Source organism: Monodon monoceros, unplaced genomic scaffold, assembly GCF_005190385.1.
Source record: "Monodon monoceros isolate NGI ecotype Baffin Bay Population unplaced genomic scaffold, NGI_Narwhal_1 Super_Scaffold_21, whole genome shotgun sequence".
In the NCBI taxonomy this organism is placed as follows: Eukaryota; Metazoa; Chordata; class Mammalia; order Artiodactyla; family Monodontidae; genus Monodon; species Monodon monoceros.
This window is the reverse complement of record NW_021703778.1, coordinates 146,599,412-146,619,854: the sequence shown is the minus strand read 5'-3', so window position 1 is coordinate 146,619,854 and position 20,443 is coordinate 146,599,412. Positions and strand designations below refer to the sequence as shown.

The following is a 20,443-nucleotide window of genomic DNA, read 5'->3' as shown; positions in this document are numbered from 1 at the left end:
GGAAGCCGTTTTGGGCAACGGAAAAGCTCAAGCCGGTTCCCGACCCTGGCAGTGTTCTGTACTGGGTTTTCTTGGGGAGGGTCGAGGGACAGTTTTCTGCTGGTGCTGCAGCCGCCTCCCAGGGTAGCAGAGCTGGGACTTCGCCGTGCTGCATCCCCTGCTCGGGTAATGTTTCTCTATTGCATCTCTCCAGCACGGGGCAGAGCCCAGAGGACCTGCCTGCACTAGAGTTCCAGAGAGAGGTAGCACAAGGGTAGGGGGGACGAAATTCTGGGTTGCCCAGTAGCTTGGGGAAACACATTCTCCTCATCCTTCAGCGCTGGGGCATCAGGTCTTTATCGTGCTACGCGGAGGCTCTGGTTCCTACTTGGTTCTCCCAGCCGGCATTGTGCCTGGTGTAGCCAGGTGGACGATCCTCATGATTCTCCCCCGAGTGATTACCGTGTATTCATCTCGGTGAAGCGAGGGATGGAGCAGCGTTTGAGGGCCTTCTTTAGATTGTCTCTAGAAAATTGAGGCATAAGCTTGCATATGTTATTAGTTACCAAGCCAGGAAAATGTTGGGAAATAATTAACATGTATTGTGAAGGCTTGGTGTGTCATCTCTAATGGAAAAGGTAGAGTTTTTGAGAACAAAAAGGGAAAGATAGCTTCCATTTTTTGAGTACCTCCTAGGTACTCTGGTTGTTCTTAACCTTTCGGAGATCCACGGACTATTCTTTAACAAATGGGTACACATACAACATTTGTCATACAATTATGAGACTCTTGGACTCTGAAGCCCATCCGTGAACCCTCTAGGTGTCTGCGCTTTAAGTTAAGAACCCCGATCTTACATACTGTATTTGGCACTTTAATTATATTACCTTCTTTGACCTTCACAATAACTTCACTACCCTCTTTTTACATATGGGGAAGCTGAGGCTCAGACTTTGTTCAGGGGTTTGTTTGGGTCTGTTTGATTCCAAAGTCTGTACTTAACTTATTGCACAAAGCTGTCCTAGTGTTTGAAATCCAAAAAGGTTATGAGGTTAAAAAAAAAAAAAAAGCTGACCATTGCAGCATAAGCCTTACTATGAAATATAGTATATTAACATGAAATTTGGAGCCTAACTGATGGAACTAAAAATCCCGTTCTGCCTCTTACTAGTTGTTTGTAATTGGGTGATTTTATCTGTGCTTCAGATTCTTTACCTGTAAAATGAGTAGTATCTGTCTTACAGGGATGTAATCAAGACTAAATTAGTTGAAGTATGAAGTTCCTAGCACGACTAAACCCTATTAAAGTGTTTTCTGTTATTGTTGTGTGTCTTCTGTCAGGGTATGCCAATTGTGTATTTTAATATAGTTGCTCAATTTGGAACTTGAATGTGTTGATAACCTCAAAAACTTTATTACGTTTTCAGTTCTTGAAAAGCTCAATTGCAGGGTGATTTCTTGTGTTGATTTGAGTAGACAGTTTTCTTCCTACTTCTGCTTCCCCTTTTAGGCACACATGCATTTAGATAACTTTGTAGGGCACATATCTGACTTTGTAGGCTCTGAATTTTTGATATGGAAATAATTTTATTATGGGAGCATCTACAGATACTGTATGTACCTCTTGCTTTACCCCATTTGTGGTTACTAGAAGTTCCTAATCTTTCGGGAACAGCCTTTCTGCCAAGCTGTCATGGTGATATGATAGCCACCACTTTTTCGATGCATTAGAACCTCTTGGTGATTAGGCAATTAGCTTCTTAAGTAAACATGATTGGTGTGTTTATTTTAAACATTTGGAGACTAATTAGTGTTATATATATAGGTTCAGAGGGAAAATTGCATATAATTAAATAGTCATTTGCATTTAAATTCAGGCATTGACAGAAAAACACTCTCTTGGTAATGTGTACCCTGAATTTTGGAATCCACGAACAATAATACATTAAAAAAAAAAGTAGTTTGTAATATCTATTCTGAGACTTTTCTGATTTCCTTGATTGTTAAAACTTGATAGGGAGCTAAATTAATGTAGGAACACCATGGGGGATGAGACCATACTTAGAAAAATATGTTTTGTTGCATTGTAATTTTGTTGTAATCTGAGATTCTTATGGTATAAGATTAAAGTACTCGGATATTCTATAGCATATTTTGATGGTGATGGGAGGGGGAGATGGTGTTTTGTGTTGGGTGGGGGCAGAAAGTAATTGCTTTTGATTACATACTTGTGAGAAAAAGAAATAATTTTAGTCCTTCTCAGCAGTCAAGAGGTTGTTTTGTACTTTTCTGCAGTCTTGAAGAGAAAGAATTGTTCAAGGCAGTCGACCCACAGTTTGAACACATAAATGGGCTTGGACTTCATTCCATTCACTAATTGGTCTAATTTACTAATGTTAAGTTGTTAACAAATTTCTATATAAAATTTTGGATGATGAAAGATTCCAACATCTTGTATTTCAATGTTAGAAAGTTAGAGGGAGTTTCACTTTTGTGGCCATTAAGAGAAAAAAAAATTCACAGATATTTTCTTCCTTTTCAAGTTACAGTTTTTACACTTATTTTTATGTCTCATGTGATACGAGTTTTTCTCCCAACAAACGTTAGTTGCTGTTAGTTATTTTTCAGTTAGCTTGACTGCCTCTAAATATGGTAGCATATGTGTATAGCATTCCCTACTCCTAAGGTATCGATATTGAATTGGTTCGTAAGGATACCTCAGAAGCACATTACCGCTGCATGTTCATTCATTCAGAAGGCATTTATTGGGGGCCCATTCTGCTCCAGGCAATGTGCTGGTTACTCTTAAAAAGTTCAGGCCTGTATTGGAGAAAGACTTGTGTACAGATAAATTATGGTAGGTGGTTGAACAGATATGCAAATTGAAATATTTTAGAGGAATTATTCTACTTGTTCATCTTTCTAGTAGTGGTTCAGGTCAGAGTAGTGTTGTGTAATATTTATTTAACACTGTAACATACCATATAACAGATCAAATTTTATGACCTTAATGGATCAGTTTACCTTTTAAATCAGTTTACCTTTAAATGACTTTAGTCATTAAATAGCTTAAGTGTAGATTTTAGTTATCTTTCTTTGGTTTCTTTGCCTTTTGAACGGCTTATGAATAGTTAGCCTTCACTAATATTCTTTTGTATAGCAGTTTCCAAAGTTTTGAGGTTGTTTAACCTTATTACAGTGTGTGGGTATGTGTGAGCATGCCTGAGACTTGATATGGTGTTATGTCACCATGACATTTTCCTGAAGGGACTCTTGAAGCCTGTACTACAAATTATGGTTTAATAGAAAGAGGTGATATCGTTTAGATATTAGAAACCAAACAGTTATGGTAGCTATATGTCTTGTCATTTAGCCTGAATTGGAAACAGCACCATATGATTTTAATATGAATTTTTGTTACCTTGAATAGTTGAGGAATTGGTTATCATGTTTCTCAGAGCTTTTACCTGAAGCATTCATTTCAGTGCAGTTTGCCTGTTGGTGTTGAGATGCTAATTATCAACATCTGTTCATTGTATTTTTTAAAATTAATTAATTAATTTATTTATTTTTGGCAGCGTTGGGTCTTCGTTGCTGCGCGTGAGCTTTTCTCTAGTTTGTCAAGCAGGGGCTACTCTTCGTTGCAGTGCGCGGGCTTCTCATTGCGGTGGCTTCTCTTGTTGCGGAGCACGGGCTGTAGGCACGCGGGCTTCAGTAGTTGTGGCACGTGGACTCAGTAGTTGTGGCTCACAGGCTCTAAAGCACAGGCTCAGTAGTTGTGGCACATGGGCTTAGTTGCTCCGCGGCATGTGGGATCTTCCCGCACCAGGGCTTGAACCTGTGTCCTCTGCATTGGCAGGCGAATTCTTAACCACTGTGCCACGAGGGAAGTCCTGTTCATTGTATTTTTAAAAATACTAACACAATAAATCTTTTAAAATTATTTATTTGTTTGTTTATTTATTTATTTATTTGGCTTGCTGGGTCTTTAGTTGCGGCACACAGGATCTTTTGATTGTGTAATGCGAACTCAATTGTGGCATGTGAGATCTAGTTCCCTGACCAGGGATCTAACCTGGGTCCCCACATTGGGAGCATGGAGTCTTAGCCACTGGACCACCAGGGAAGTCCCACAATAAATTTTATTAAAAGATTGAATGGTTTAGTAATGATTTTGAGATCCCTTCCTGCTTAGGCACTCTAAGATCTTATACAATATCCCTGTGTAGTTTCTACTTTCTCTTCCCAAGGCATATCCATCTTTTTTTTTTTTTTTTTTTTTTGCGGTACGCGGGCTTCTCAGTGTTGTGGCCTCTCCTGTTGCGGAGCACAGGCTCCAGACACGCAGGCTCAGCGGCCATGGCTCACGGGCCCAGCTGCTCCACGGCATGTGGGATCTTCCCGGACCGGGGCACGAACCCGTGTCCCCTGCATTGGCAGGCAGACTCTCAACCACTGCACCACCAGGGAAGCCCATATCAATCTATTTTTATCCTTTAACAAATGCTAGTTCCTTTTGGACTAGCCTTAAAGACAAAGTGAAATAAAACACTTTAAAAAGCATTTAAAATACATTTCTGTTTTGAAAAATTGGGATTGGCTTAAGTAGATGACCTGTCTTTATGCTTCTGTATGTCTGCAGGGCCATCTGATTCCACTAGAACCATACAAGGAACATGAATTTGGTACCCCACATAACCCACCCAACAGACACTAAGCCCACTACTCCTAGAAACCTACTAGCCATACTTAATTCTCTGTCTTTTTTTGGCACTTGTATAAGCTCCCATGTCCACCCCAAGAACTTTGACAAAGCAAGAGAAAACCCAAGTGCTAGTAAAAGTAATTACATAGTAAAAGTTGCTTTTACATTTTAAAGTTCCTTAAATGCTGGCATACTGTGGATATAAAAGTGCAGAGGATTCTTTTGGTTGATCTCCCCACCTCCCTACCCCTAGCATCCATTTCCTCCTTCCTCCTAACAGACTTTTTTCCATGTATTCGCTTTCCTCCCTTGCAGCCACGTGCTTCAGGGAAAGCCAGCCACCTCTTCACGCCAAAGGATGGGGCTGGTTGGCTAAGAATAATTCTATCTGTCTTTACCAGTCTCTAATTTAGGAAAGAAAATGTAATTCAATCTTGGTCAATGACGTGAGAGATTAAGTTGCTGTAGGCTTCTGGAAAAGTCCTTCCTGTGCTTTCATTGTATTTTCTATTCATTATTCTTTTTGATCAGAGATCAGGTAAAGATATTCTAAGAATATACAAAATACATTTTCTGTTGTGTCCCTTTGTTTTTATCCATAGATCCAGCCCAGGTTATTTTAAACCCCTGTCTTGTCCACTTAGGGAAGTTTAACTCCAAGGATACCCCTTGGTGTATGTGGTGAAACTATTAGGAAAACAGTTAAAACCTCCCAAGTGTGATCTAGTTTTTCATATCTTGGTGAAGACGGAAACCCAACTGGGCTGCATAAATGGTTTATATCCATAGAAAAGGATTGGAAAGGTTTTGAAAAAACGTTTTAACCAAGCATTACCTAAACTGGGGCAGTGACTTGGGAGGCATGATCAGAATCCTAAGGGGGAGTGAGAATGTAAAGTGGGGAACCATATGTACTTTTTTTAAAACCAGATTTTACGTTGGAAAAAATTTAAGTTCATAGAAAAGATGCAAAATAGTACAGCAAGTTCCTGTATACCTTTCACTCAGATCTCTCCCTGATGTTAACGTCTTACATAATCGCGGTACATTTTGTCACATCTAAGAAATTAACATTGGTATGACATTGGACTACAGACTTTATTTAGATTTCATAAAATTTTCCACTAATATCCTTTTTCTGTTCTAGGATACCACACTGCTTTTAGATCATGTGTAATTTTGATAAATTAGGGTTTCCAGTGAGCTTTTTCTGTGCCATGTATGTGGTCCAATAATCCCCTCTGACCAGTGCTGAGGAGAGAAAGTCATTGACCATGAGAATAAACAATACCACATAGGTAGTGTTTTGTAGCCTTTGATTCCCAGAGCACTGTTAATTCAGTGGGAGAGTTGGCTTTGCTCCCAGGAGAGTGGTGTGAAGTTTCCTGAGAAGCTTAAGAGCTGATCCTGATTGAGGGTCCCTTCCCAGCCTCCACTAACACTGTGTGTTCACCTCATAGATTTTTTTTTAATAGTGTTTATTTATTTTTACTTGTTGACAGTTTGATTTATTTATTTATTTATGGCTGTGTTGGGTCTTCGTTTCTGTGCAAGGGCTTTCTCTAGTGTGGCAAGAGGGGGCCACTCTTCATCGCGGTGCGCGGGCCTCTCACTATCGCGGCCTCTCTTGTTGCGGAGCACAGGCTCCAGACGCACAGGCTCAGTAATTGTGGCTCACGGGCCCAGTTGCTCCGCGGCATGTGGGATCCTCCCAGACCAGGGCTCGAACCCGTGTCCCTTGCATTGGCAGGCAGACTCTCAACCACTGCGCCACCAGGGAAGCCCCACCTCATAGATTTTACTATGTGGAACTATCACCAATTATTTACTTGTCTGTCTTCTTTACTAGTTGGTTTCTAAGGGGTCAGGGACTATCTTATTTTGGAATCCTAAGCATCCAACATATTGCTTGGCATGTAATAGGTTCTTTTTTTAAAATTTATTTATTTTTGGCTGTGTTGGGTCTTCGTTGCTGTGTGCGGGCTTTCTCTAGTCGCGGTGAGCAGGGGCTCCTCTTCGTTGCGGTGCATGGGCTTCTCATTGCTGTGGTTTCTCTTGTTGCAGAGCATGGGCTCTAGGTTCATGGGCTTCAGTGGTTGTGGCTCACGGGCTCTAGAGTGCAGGCTCAGTCAGTAGTTGTAGCGCATGGGCTTAGTTGCTCCGTGGCATGTGGGATCTTCCCGCACCAGGGCTCGAACCCGTATCCCCTGCATTGGCAGGGGGATTCTTAACCACTGTGCCACCAGGGAGGCCCCATGTAATAGGTTCTTAATACACATTTGAAGAAATTAATAAACCCTTGTTTGGTAGCATTGATTATTAGGTCAACAGAAGTTTTGTTTTGAATACCATAAGTGTTGAGTTTCTCCTTCAATTTGAGCCATCTTAAGTGGCTAGTTGAGTTTTTCTTCCCAGAATCTTAAACAAGGAACTATGAAGTATTCATTTAAGGTTCCTCTTTCTTCTGATTATATAAATAATTTATTTTCCTTAAAAAATAAGAGTAGAACTGAAAGTAATAGATGGTAGTAGAGTTAGAAATTGTGTTAGCTTTTGAGTATATGTGTGACAATTCCAGTTTCACCCCACTGGGCTGTACATCTGGCTGTTTGCCTGCCACTTCATGCACAGTTAATGAAATAAAAACTTCCTAGACTTATTGAGGGAGACGGCTTGTCAGATTCAGAGAATTAGTTTAAAATTTTTCCCGTTACAGCCAAGATTCGGTGGCCCAGGGTCACCTAAGCATAAAAGCTGCCATGGTATGGGAACACAGGGGCCTGTTCTAAATCTGTGGATTGGGCACAGTAGAGTCAGTTTGGTAAATAGAAAAAACATCAGGGTAGGAGGGAGTTGTAAATAAAGCTGCTTTTTTCTTGATTTAGAGTAAAGACTGTGACAGGGACAGAGATGAGCCAGTCTTCTATTTTGTTTTTCTCCAGACATCCCATGAAGTTACAAAATGAGCAATGATAATTTCTTGTTTCATTTCTCCCTGTTTTACTAACATTAGCTTTATATACCTTTCTCCTACTTGCTTTGAACTATTCTCTATTCCAGGGGGCATAGAATAGTTTTATATATACTATTCATTTAATTTTGAGTCTGAAGAACTCTGGATTATTTGAAAGAGACTGATGTAATGGAATCCACATTGAATTAAGAAATGTAGAATTACTTTTAAAAACAAGCATCAGGGGTCCAGAAATTTTATGTCATTTGAGGAAAACTGAGGGACTAAGATCTTGCCTACATTTAGAAATGCCGTTTATTAGATTGAAGAAGTGGAACATCTGTTAAAAGATAAAAATCTTTCCAATTCTGAAATAGACTATAACTTAAATAGTGGTTCTTAATGTGGGAAGCTGATTTTGAAAGAAACAAAGGGATAATAAAACTGTGTGACTAATTATGAGATAAGTGGAATGCAGGTGTTTCTTAAAAAGTCTTGCTAAAAACTTTGACAGTGGATTTCCCTGGTGGCACAGTGGTTAAGAATCCGCCTGCCAATCCAGGGGACACGGGCTCGAGCCCTGGTCCGGGAAGATCCCACATGTCGCGGAGCAGCTAAGCCCGTGTGCCACAACTACTGAGCCTGTGCTCTAGAGCCCGCGTGCCACAACTACTGAAGCCCGCGCGCCTAGAGCCTGTGCTCCGCAACAAAGAGTAGCCCCCGCTTGCCCCAGCTAGAGAAAACCTGTGTGCAGCAACAAAGACCCAATGCAGCCATAAATAAACAAACAAATAAATAAAGAAAGAAAGAAAATTTTAAAGAAAACTTTGACAAGAGATTTTCTTATGCAAAACTTTTAGGTAAAACTTACAGAAGAAAATCTTTGTGACGTTGAGTTAGGCAAAGATTTTTTTAAAGAAATAAGACACGAAAAAGCACAAACTATAAAAGGAAGAAAAAGATTAATAAGTTGGATTTCATCAAGTTAGGAAAATTAGAAACTTTTACTCTTTAAACAACACTGTTAAGAAAATGAAAAAGCAAGCCAAGAAAATATTTGCCGAATGTATATCTAATAAAGGACTTGTATTCAGAATTTATAAAGAACTCTTACAACTCAGTAGTAAGAAGACAGCTCAGTTTTTTAAAATGGCAGAAGATTTGGATACCAAAGAAGCTTTATAAATAGCCAACAGGCCCATGAAAAGATATTCAATATTGTTAGTCCTTAGGAAAATTAAAACCACAGTGAGATACCACTTCACACCTGTTAGAATGGGTAAAATTTAAAAGATTGATAATACCAAGCATAAGTGGGTATAGTAACGGGACCTCCCATGCATTGCTGGTGGAATTGCAAGGTGGTACAGCCGCTTTGGAAAACAGTTTGGCAGTTTCTTGTAGATTAAATATATACCAACCACACGACCTGGCAATCCCACTCTTAGCTGTTTACCCAAGAGAAATGAAAACGTGCGTCCACATTACACTTGTACTTGAATGTATACCCATAATAGCCCCAGCCTGGATAGAATGTCCTGTACTGGTGAGTGGATAAACAAATTGTTGTACGTCCACATAATGGACGACTACTACCAGCGGTAAAGGGGAATGAACAACTGATACAAGTAATGGCATGTATGGAGCTCAAAAGTGTTATGTCACACACAAAAGACTACATTTTCTATGTGATGTCATTTCTATGGCATTCTGTAAAAGGCAAAATTATAGCAAAAGAAAGTACATCAGTGGTTGTGCAGGAGGGTGGAGGAGGGGGCTGACTGCAAAGGATCATGAGGGAACTTTTGGGGATGATGAAATGTTCTGTATCATGATTGTATTTTATATCATAACCTTATACAGTTGTCAAAACTCTTAATTGTATGCTCTAAATTGGTGACTTACTAGATATAAATTATACTTCAGTGAAACTGATTTTGACAGGAGATTTGACAAGAGATTTTTTTTAACCAGTGATTTATATAGGATTAGAGAATGGATTTAAATTAATTTGGATCTGAATTTGTTTTAGGCATTAAAATAATTTTGAAATAATAATATCACTGAACTGAGTTGCAAAGAGCTTACTAGTTATCAGTGTTGGGTCAAGTTGAGGTTAATATTATTAATGAAAATAGATGGAAATAAATACAAATTTTATTTGAAGAAGTTGCTAGATCAGAGAATGAGAGTTCTAAATAACTAAGGAAAAAAAACTTGAGGGCTGATTTTGAATTCCCCCTCTGGCCTAAATCTTTACTCGGTCTAATACGGCTGACCATCAATTTCTAGAAATAGTCACTTCCTTTTGCCTCCAATAAATTACTTTTATTGGGTGGACCAAAAAGTACCTTCAGTTTTTTAAGTAAAAATAAAAGACACAGTTTTCATTTTCACCACGAACTTTACTGAACAACATTTTCACCCTTTTGTTCCACTACCTTCTGCCATTTTTCAGGCCATTTCATAATTCCATCTTCCCAAAACTTTTTATCTTTTTTGAGCAAAGAACTGTTCCAGGTGCCTTTTACAGTCTTTCAGGGAATTGAAATTTTTTCCATTAAGAGAATTTTGTAAAGACCGAAATAAATGGAAATCGGAAGGTGCAATGTCTGGTGAATACAGCGGATGAATCAGAACTTCCCAGCCAAGCTCTAACAGTTTTTGCCTGGTCATCAGAGACATGCGGTCTTGCGTTATCCTGATGGAAGATTATGTATTTTCTGTTGACTAATTCTGTATGCTTTTTGTCGAGTGCTACTTTCAGTTGGTCTAGTTGTGAGCAGTACTTGTTGGAATTAATCATTTGGTTTTCCAGAAGGAGCTTATAATAGAGGACTCCCTTCTAGTTCCACCATGTACACAACATCACTTTCTTTGGATGAACTGGCCTTTTGTATGGTTGGTGGTGGTTCATTTCGCTTGCCCCACCATCTCTTCCATTCCACTTTGTTGTACAGTATCCACTTTTCATCACCTATCACAATTTGTTTTAAAAATGGAACGTTTTCATTACGTTTCAGTAGAGAATTGCATGCAGAAATATGATCAAGAAGCTTTTTTTCTCTTAACTTACATGGAACCCAAACATCAAAGTGATTCACATAACCAAACTGGTGCAAATGATTTTCAGTTCTTGATTTGGATATTTTGAGTATGTCGGTTATCTCCCACGTGATATAACGTTGATTGTTCTCAATTATTGTTTCAATTTGATTGCTATCAACTTCAATTGGTCTACCCAACAGTGCAGCATTGTCCAGCAATAAATCTCCAGCACGAAACTTTGCAAACTACTTTTGACACATTTGATTAGTCACAGCACCTTCTCCATACACTGCACAAATCTTTTTGTGCATTTCAGTTGCATTTTTATCTTTCTTGAAATAATAAAGCGTAATATGCCGAAAATGTTGCTTTTTTTCTTCTGTCTTCAATGTTAAAATGGCTACACAAAAAATCACCAATTTTGATAAGTCTTTTTTTAAATGCACACTGATATGACAGCTGTCACATACAATCTAACAAAATTGTTTCAAATGAAGTTAAAGACAGCTAAGTGCTACTAGAGCCATCTTACGGAAAAAACAAAATGAACCTTTTGGACAACCCAATACAATTTTTCTCCTCTGAGTTTCTTCTCATTTTGATTTGCTAGCTCTTTTTGTGGGGCAAGGGCAGGGTATATTTAAAGTTGATCCCCTCAGGCTTCTATGATTAGTCTTTTTCTTGGTCTGCCTGCTTTCTCTGGCAGTCTTTTCCCATTCTCCATGTCTTTTAACTGCCCTCAGGATCCTGGTATCTATAGCTTCAGATGCTGATTTCCACTCATCTTGTGGATATACTCGACTGGATATCCTATAGACACTTTAAACTTAACATGTTCAGTTCTGCACTCATTACTTTCCTTACATATTTGCTCTGCCTCCTTAATTCTCTACCATTATTCACCCAGGCTCCCAAGCATAGAAAATCCTGATTTGTCCTTGGCTTCTTGCTCTCCTTGATCTTTTCAGCCTTGCAGATCACCAATCTGTTGCTTCTAACAGAAATAAAGCATATGTTAGTCTCTCCCTCTCTACATCACAGCCAGTGCCTAGTAGCTCCCTTGGACCAGTATCCTCTTGTCTCTCAGCCATTGATCTGTCTTTCTCTTCAGAGTCTCTTTCACATTGCCCCCAGAGTTACTTCTTTTTTAATGTGTGATCCCCTTACTCCCTTAGTTAAAAAACATCTCTTGGGGCTTCCCTGGTGCCGCAGTGGTTGAGAGTCTGCCTGCCGATGCAGGGGACACGGGTTCGTGCCCTGGTCCGGGAAGATCCCACATGCCGTGGAGAGGCTGGGCCCGTGAGCCATGGCCGCTGAGCCTGCGCGTCCAGAGCCTGTGCCCCGCAAGGGGAGAGGCCACAACAGTGAGAGGCCCGCGTACCGCAAAAACAAAAAAAACAAAAAAAAATCTCTTGTGGTTTTGTTGTCATTGTTGCTTAGAGTCTAATAAAATGAAGTCATATTCCTTTAAAATTACAAATTAAATATTTCTGAGCTCTCATTCTTCCTATCCCAAGAATGTCTTTCCCTCCCGTCCCCTTTTTGGAGGTTCTTCTTGATGCATCAGTATTCCTGGGTAAGAGGGTAGGCTCTGGAATCACACTGCCTGGTTCCTTCAGTTGTCAGCTTAGTGACTACAGACAAGTTATTTGAGCTCTCTGTACCTCTGTTTCCTAATCTCTGAAATATGCATAATAATATGGTTACCTTATATGGTTGCTGTGAGAGTTAAATGAGATAATATATGAAACACTTCAAACAGTGCTGGCATATATAGTAAGTTCTCAATGCAGGTGGATTCTTCTTTTTATCATTATACTTAAAGAAATCCAGAAAGCTTATTATTTTGGATTGTTGCTGTGGTTGTTTCCAAATGAGATTTCTCTGGATCTCTCATCTTTCCTGATGAGGAATGAATATAAATGAAAACTGTATAACTTGGCTGAACCAAGTTCCCTCAGGTACACTCTGTGCCATCTTCCTCATTTATTTGGGTTGGGCTGCTTGGGCATAAATCACCATCATAACCTGGCAACCCCACAGCTTGGTTTGCACATAAAGCCGTATCCCCCAGGGCTCTCGTGTGGTCCCAAGTCACCTGGGTCTAGTTGCCAGTCTCAGCTAGTCCTCCCTTCCCTTATATTCCAAGTCTTGCTTCCCAAGCGCAGCTGAATTCCTTTCTTTTCTCAGTGCATCTCCATTTTATATCTGAGGCAGCTGAAGATAAGCTAATTAGCTTGTCCAGGATTGCTTCGTTGTGAGATTCATGCTCTTGACCACTGCACTGTACTGTACTTAGAATCAGTCACCCTGTATGGCCCAGGTGGTTTTCTAAACACTTTGCTTTTGTAATGCTTAACATTTTATCACTCTCTCTCGACTCAGTACTTTTACTTACAAAGTTTTAGCAAATAATTTTCTTTTATAATTGTATGCAGTGTTTCACAGAACTAACCCCCGAGGGTTTTTTTTTTTATAATTCTACAGCATTTCTATTGACTGATTGATTGGCTGTGTTGGGTCTTCGTTTCTGTGCGAGGGCTTTCTCCAGTTGCGGCAAGTGGGGGCCACTCTTCATCGCGGTGCGCCGGCCTCTCACTGTCGCGGCCTCTCTTGTTGCGGAGCGCAGGCTCCAGACGCGCAGGCTCAGTAGTTGTGGCTCACGGGCCTGGTTGCTCCACGGCATGTGGGATCTTCCCAGACCAGGGCTCGAACCCGTGCCCCCTGCACCGGCAGGCAGACTCTCAACCACTGCGCCACCAGGGAAGCCCAGCAAATAATTTTAAGCTAAGAGAAAATACAGATATCTAGGGATGGAGGAACATAGCAGAAAAAATAAAATGTGAGTATATGAAATGGGTGGTAACGGGGTAGTATATCAGCAGTTGAGGGGAGGCTGCAGTGCTTTTCCAAATTTTCGGCTCAGGTACCTCTAATGGTAGAGGATAGGGGGCATGTCACCCTTTGGGGGCTGGGAACAGAGCCCCAAGGAGCCTTTCTGCCTCAACTACAAAATATATATGAACGTTTTGAACCTACCCATGTTTTATCTTTAGGAATTCTTGCATATTTTGCATTCTATTTTATTATCTATGAGTTTGTTTTAACATGAGAATATTTTTTCTCCCCACTACCTCATCCTCTAATAACTAGATGCAGTGGGAATGTGTCTATTTATCCTCTGTATTCTAGCACATTCTGGCATGCCCCAATGCCCACATCTGGGGAGCATGGAATGGGGTTATAGTCTAATACAGCAGCATTCTAGCTTTCTGTTTTGGGGGATAGTCTAGTCAGGAGTATTATGTCACGGAACCGAGGAGGGTGAGCTCATCTTTTTCTGACTAACGAGGCTGTTCCTGGAAGGCTGCAGTCCGTTGGAGGCACCTCATTACCAGATCGCTGGGGACCAGCTGGAGAGAGTTCACAGAAGACCCACAGGAATGATTAAGAGACTGGAGGGGCTGACGGATGAGGAACGGATAGAAATGAAAATTGCATAACTTGGCTGAACCAAGGTAGCAGGAATACACAACTGTATAAATATCTCAAGAGTATTAACTTGATGGGGGAAGGCAATCTTTTATGGTGGGATTTCGGGGTGGGGAGAATAAACCAAGGGTGAAATTAAGCAAAGGAAAATGTAAACTAATAATCTAAAGTGTCTGTTGGTACACTTTGTTTCTTGGAACCTCCTTAGTTGGACCACTCTACCTTGTGGGCCTTTTGCTAATTGAATGATTTGTTTTTTTTAGTTTGACTTCCGTGGACTTGCGGCTGCTGCTTCTCTGTGTAGAGAACGCTGGAGACTACTTCTTAACAAAGCGAATGTCTTTCTTTTGTCCTGTCTTGTTTTGTGGGACTCAGTGGTTGATATTTGGAACTCCTATGTGCTGCCACTATCTCTTTATGCACCAGAATTCTGAAGTGGACTTTCACATAGTTTTCTTTTTTTAATTAATTTTTTATTGGAGTATAGTTGATTTACAATGTTGTGTTAGTTTCTACTGTACAGCAAAGTGAATCAGTTATACATATACATATATCCACTCTTTTTTAGATTCTTTTCCCATATAGGTCATTACAGAGTACTGAGTAGAGTTCCCTGTGCTATACAGTCGGTCACAGCTTTTTAGAATAGCACTGTAAAAGTAGAAACTCAGTATGTATTGTAGTAATTTTAGAAACCCAGATACAGTATTTGGTCCCTGCAGTACTGGTTGGTTTCAGGAAATTATAGCCTTGATGAAATCCAGGCATGATTATATGAAACACGTACTTGGGAAATGATTGTATGAAATTCCTATTTGGAGCATGGAAGGCATAAAACTTTTAAATAACAGTTGAAATTAGCCAGGAGAAACATTTGCATAATGTTGCCAGTTTTATAGCCCTTTTCCTAAGAAGGGGTAGTAGAACTGGAAGAAAGTGATTGTTATGCTTTTTTGATATATAAAAATGAGTTCATTTATACAACACATTTATGTACTTTTAAGACTAAGTCATCTATACCAGAGATTGGTAAACGTTTTTTTGTAGACGGTCAGATAGGAAAGCTTTGTAGGCCATACATCTCTGCTGCAACTACTCAACTCTGTGTTGTAGTTCAAAGGCAGTCAAAGGCAAAATGTAAACGAATAAACTTGGCTGTGTTTATTCTTCTTTTACAAAACTTTTTTTTTTTTTTAAACAAAAACCAGTAGCTGTCTGGATTTGGCCTGCAGGCTGTAGTTTGCCAACTCCTCCTGCAATAGACCCTTGCTCCTGAAAGCATGGTCTGCAGACCAGCAGCATCAACATTACCTATGAACCTGTTAGAGATGCAGAATATTGGGTCCCTTCTCAGCTGACTGCTCTAGAGTCTAGACCATGTTTCCTGAACTTTAACATGCATAGGAATCACCTGGGTAGCTTGTAAAAGTATGGACTCTGAGGACTTCCCTGGTGGCGCAGTGGTTAAGAATCCGCCTGCCAATGCAGGGACACGGGTTCAATCCCTGGTCTGGGAGATCCCACATGCCACAGAGCAACTAAGCTCGTGCGCCACAACTACTGAGCCTGCACTCTGGAGCCGAGAGCCACAACTACTGAGCCCATGTGACACAACTACTGAAGCCCTCGCGCCTGGGCCTGTGCTCCGCAGCAAGAGAAGCCACCGCAATGAGAAGCCTGTGCACCGCAACGAAGAGTAGCCCCCGCTCGCCTCAACTAGAGAAAGCCCGCGCGCAGCAGTGAAGACCCAGCGGAGCCTAAGTAAATAAATAAACAAACAAACAAAAATATTGTTTCCTTATTTGAAAAAAAGGGTAACTTGCCTTTTTAGGGAGAAAAAAAAAGAGTATTTAGAAACTTTTTATGTGTTCCCGCATCATTAAGAATTTGGGGGACTTCCCTGGCCGTCCAGTGGTTAAGACTCTGTGCTTTGGGCTTCCCTGGTGGCACAGTGGTTAAGAATCCGCCTGCCAATGCAGGAGACACAGGTTCGAGCCCTGGTCCAGGAAGATCCCATGTGCTGTGGAGCAACTAAACCCATGCGCCACAGCTACTGAGCCTGCGCGCCTAGAGCTCGTGCTCCGCGAAGCCACCGCAATGAGAAGCCTGTGCATCACAACGAAGAGTAGCCCCCGCTCTCTGCAACTAGAGAAAGCCCATGTGCACAGCAACAAAGACCCAACACAGCCAAAAATAAATAAATAAATTGATTAATTAAAAAAAAAAAAAGACGCTGTGCTTCCACTGCAGGGGGCACAGGTTTGATCCATCCTGTATGCCGTGTGGCACAGCCAGAAAAAAGAATTTGGAAAATACTAAAAGGTACAGGTAGAAAATAAAAACGTCTATAATTCAAAACACCTAGAGATGACCACATTTTTATGTTGCTCCTTCTAGTCTTCTGTATGTAATATAATATTTTAAAAATTGGGCTCATGATATGTAAATAAGTTTGTGCTTGCTTTTTCATTTAACATTTTATTTGTGAGTGATTCACTGTGATATTCCTTTAAAGTGTAATTTTTTTAATGCTTATATAGCATTCTAATGGATCTCTTATAGTTTATGCAGTTCTTCTCTTCTTTGTGGCTCCTTTAAACTGGTTCCGATTGCTAGTTGACCCAGGTTTTGGCTGATGTACTTGGCGAGTCTATGACCATATTTTAAAATAATTACACATACTTATTTATTTTTAATTATAAAAGTTTGACAACTTGTTGGATCTGGTGGCTTTCACCCATTCTGTTCTTCTGGTCTGGTTAGCATTTTGTGTTTTCTTTTTTGGTCTCCCATGATAGAGAAGCAGTAGAGTGGTCATCAGAAGCATGGAGTCTGAGTCCAGGTTGTCTGGGTTTGACTCTACTATGTACTGTGTGTAATCTTGAGAAAGTACCTTGAGAAAATGCCTCAGTTTCCTCATCTGTAGAATAGGGATAATTGTATCTGTGTCTTAGGGTTGTGAGTTAATACACATGAAGCACTGAGAACAGTTCCTGCCATGTGGAAAGGGACTGTCTCTTTTCATTTAATGATCAGTAGTTTCTTCTCATGTGTTCTCTGGTGGCTGTTCTTGCCAGAAACCCCTTTCTGCTACATTTAGTTGATGAATATCTTTGAGTTACAGACTGACTTTACTGAACTTTGTTACTCAGTGACTTTATCTTGAATGTTCACAAAAATTTTCCCCTTACAGTAGCAAATTTTACTGTTTTAAAGATAAAGTCAGTATTGTTTAACCGTGTCTTGGAAATGCATACATGGGCACAAAGGAAGCAGACTGCATAGGCTGATGGATTGGGTTTTAAAGCTCTTGGTGGTTTCCTCTTTCCAGCTGAGTATTACCTTGATTCCTTATCAGGGCATACAAGGCCCTCTGCAGCCAAGCCCTGCCTGTGCTCTCCTTTCATTTCTCTTCACCTTGTTCCCAGCCCCATTAAAGTGAAACTGGGTGTGTGGTTGTGACGAGGCTCACTCTAAATCTGTGCTCTACTCTGCATCTACTGAAGGGTTGGAATCCACTGAAGTGCTGGAGCTCTCTTCTGGGGAGTGACACAGCTAAGCCCGTGAGATCGCCACTTGGCTTTTCTTGCGGACTTTTAATTGGGAAAACTTGGTCAGAGATTACCTGCCCTTGGTTATTTTTAGTGCCACAGGGTTTCCATTGTCTATTCTATACCTCCTCTTTGTTATTTTCTGGGGGTTCTCTTTGAGAGATAAAAATCTATTCCACTGACTCTTTTTTTCTTTGTAGCATAGGATCCCGAGACAGCAGAACAGATGCACCCTTTGGCAGCCAATTGCACCCTGCACTAGAGAGAAGTCCAGGGATGTTATATTTTGGGATTATATTTCTCCACCGTGGAATTCATGCAGTTCATTCCAGAAACATTGACCCTCTGCTTCTGTGACACACCCTCGCTGAAGGTCTGATGGACAGACACTTTCTCTTGACCTTGCAGCTGTTTTCTTTCATGTGGAAGTTGGAAGACAAGGTGAAAGTGGCCAAAAGTTACCTGCTTTGGTGGATAGGTGTGCTCCCCTTGGTTCTCAGAACATGGGCCCTCGTTTAAAGGTAAGGTGACAGACTAGTTAAGATTTACTTATTATTGGGATGTAGAACATGGACTCAGTGACCAGTTTCTAAGCCCTCTCAGCAGGGGATAGCATTGACGTGCACAGCTGCAGTTGGATTTGACTTTGCTCCCAGCAGAGCAAATTTGAGTATGAAGAAATCAATTCTCCATTTCTGGGAATAGACTTTTTCACAACCAGTCTTCAATGTTAGGGCTAAAATTTATTTGATATTGTAATTATAAATCTTTTACTAAAAAAAAAACGCAGAGAGTTTTAGAATATGTATGTCAATCAACTTTCTAACATTCCCTTGAGACATTTCCCCTTGCCCTTTTCTGTAGGTAGTGTGAGCCAAAGGTCTGTAGTATTGAGCGACTTGCCCAGGATCTTTTAGTAAGCAAGTGATATTTTTGCATTAGATAATTGGTACTGCATTCCATTTTCCTTTGTAACGTTTTATTTTTATTTCAAAAGATTTAAAAAGGGGCCGTAAGCATTTGTCTTTCTAATTTTATCCTCGGTAAGATTGGGTAATGCTTTTCACACTTTCTTTTACTGGTTTCTTAAATCTTTTCTCTTCCCAAATACTTCACTATCCCTATGACTCCACTCTTTTTCATGATTCACTGTTATATGAGGTTAAGAACACTGGGCTTCAGAGTTAGACAGGCTTGAGTCACTTAACCTGCTGGAAGATGTTCAGCAAGTCAACTTTTCTAAGCCTAGGGTTTGTTTTTTTTTCAAGTCTCTAAAATAAGAATAATAATGTTTATTTACCAAGTTGTATTGGTGACAATTACTTGGGCTAACATGTAAAATACCTAGTACATTGTTTGGCCTGTGGTAAGTGGCTCAATAAGGGGGTTGTAAGTTATGGTGGGGTGGGAGCAGAGACAGGGCAGAGAGGGCACGACAGGTACAGTAAGAGGACAGAAAATGCCTACAGAAGAGGTGAATCTGGAATAAAAGTGATTTGAGGGGTCACCCTAAAAGGAAACCCTGTACTCAAAGACAAAGGCATGGAAGCTTTGTGATAGCATCCAGAAAGGAGGAAAATGCAGAAGGAAGGCAAGTTTAGAATGTGACCATGGGTAAAATTGAGAGATGGGTAAGTATTGTTGGGGAGTTTTTTTGAGAGGTATTGTAGAGAAGTGGGACAGTTTATAAAGATCACATCAATGAGTGATGAATTGACAGAGCTAACTCCCTGATCACAAGGAGGCTTCACAGAGAAGAGAGGAGAGTTTGGAAAAAAGTAGTAATTGGTATGCTGAGTTTTAAATAATAAAGGGAATTGGAGTAGAAATGTAGAATTGACCTTTTGGAAAAGGTCTAGGTGATCTAGATCAGTGGTGATGATTTGGTTGAGTGACAAGTGAATGGGGAAAAAATGGACAAGGACTTAACAAGGTCAAGTTCATTATTACCAGCCACGAGGACCAAGAAAGACTATGGCTGTTCCACACCGTTCCCCCAGTATCTGACATATTAAGTAGGTACTCAGTATTTGTTGGATGAGTTATTTTAGTATTAATTTTTTAAATCTTCATTATAAAAATTTTCAGACATAAAATTAGAAAAGTTTAAAGAACTCCCACATAGGCAGAGATTTTAAGTATGGTAAGAGAAGCCTTGCCTTTTGTAGTTCTGATGCATTTCTCATTGAATGAAGTGTGGACCAATAGAGAGGTTCCCTCAGTTTCTTACTGGCTCTGAAACGAAAGAGTAGTGATGCTGCTACTACTATTGATAATAATTATAATAATAATTAAAACTGAGAACTCACTGTGTGCCAGGCACCATTCTAGGCTGTTTACATGTGTTAACTCTTTTCATCCTCACAACACCCCAGTGAGGTACACACAGATATTAGCCCCATTTGATGGATAGGGAAACTGGCAGATTATAGAGAGATTAAATAAGTTGTCCGTGGTTACCCTGTGAGTGGCAGAGAACGGATTTGAACCCAGGTAGTCTAGCTCTAGTCTAGTCATGCCCTCATCCTCTATATTATTCTCTTTGCTCTGCTGTTTGATTTGAGAGTCTTGATGGCTATGGAGAGTTATATTGAAGTCCTGTCACACTAAAGGAGATGGTGTCATAGAAATTATTAAACTTCATCTCTTTTTACGGCAATGAGAATTCTGAAGCTTAGACAGGTCACACAGTTGCAGCCCTGGAACTGGTCTCCA

At 40.3% G+C, this 20,443-nt stretch overlaps 1 protein-coding gene across 6 annotated transcripts in view; it reads left to right on the top strand.

Moving 5' to 3' along the window:
* Positions 1–25: 25 nt before the first annotated feature.
* AREL1 (apoptosis resistant E3 ubiquitin protein ligase 1) overlaps positions 26–20,443 on the top strand; it is a 43,248-nt gene continuing 22,830 nt past the window's right edge. For 4 of the 6 annotated variants that reach the window (XM_029238258.1, XM_029238255.1, XM_029238259.1 and 1 more), the window contains exons 1-2: positions 26–165; positions 17,929–18,249. The gene's annotated coding sequence lies outside the window, so the exon portion shown is untranslated. Of the gene's footprint in view, positions 166–15,901; positions 15,939–17,928; positions 18,250–20,443 lie in introns of those variants that run through there. The other 2 variants (XM_029238257.1, XM_029238256.1) reach the window with 2 other exon arrangements.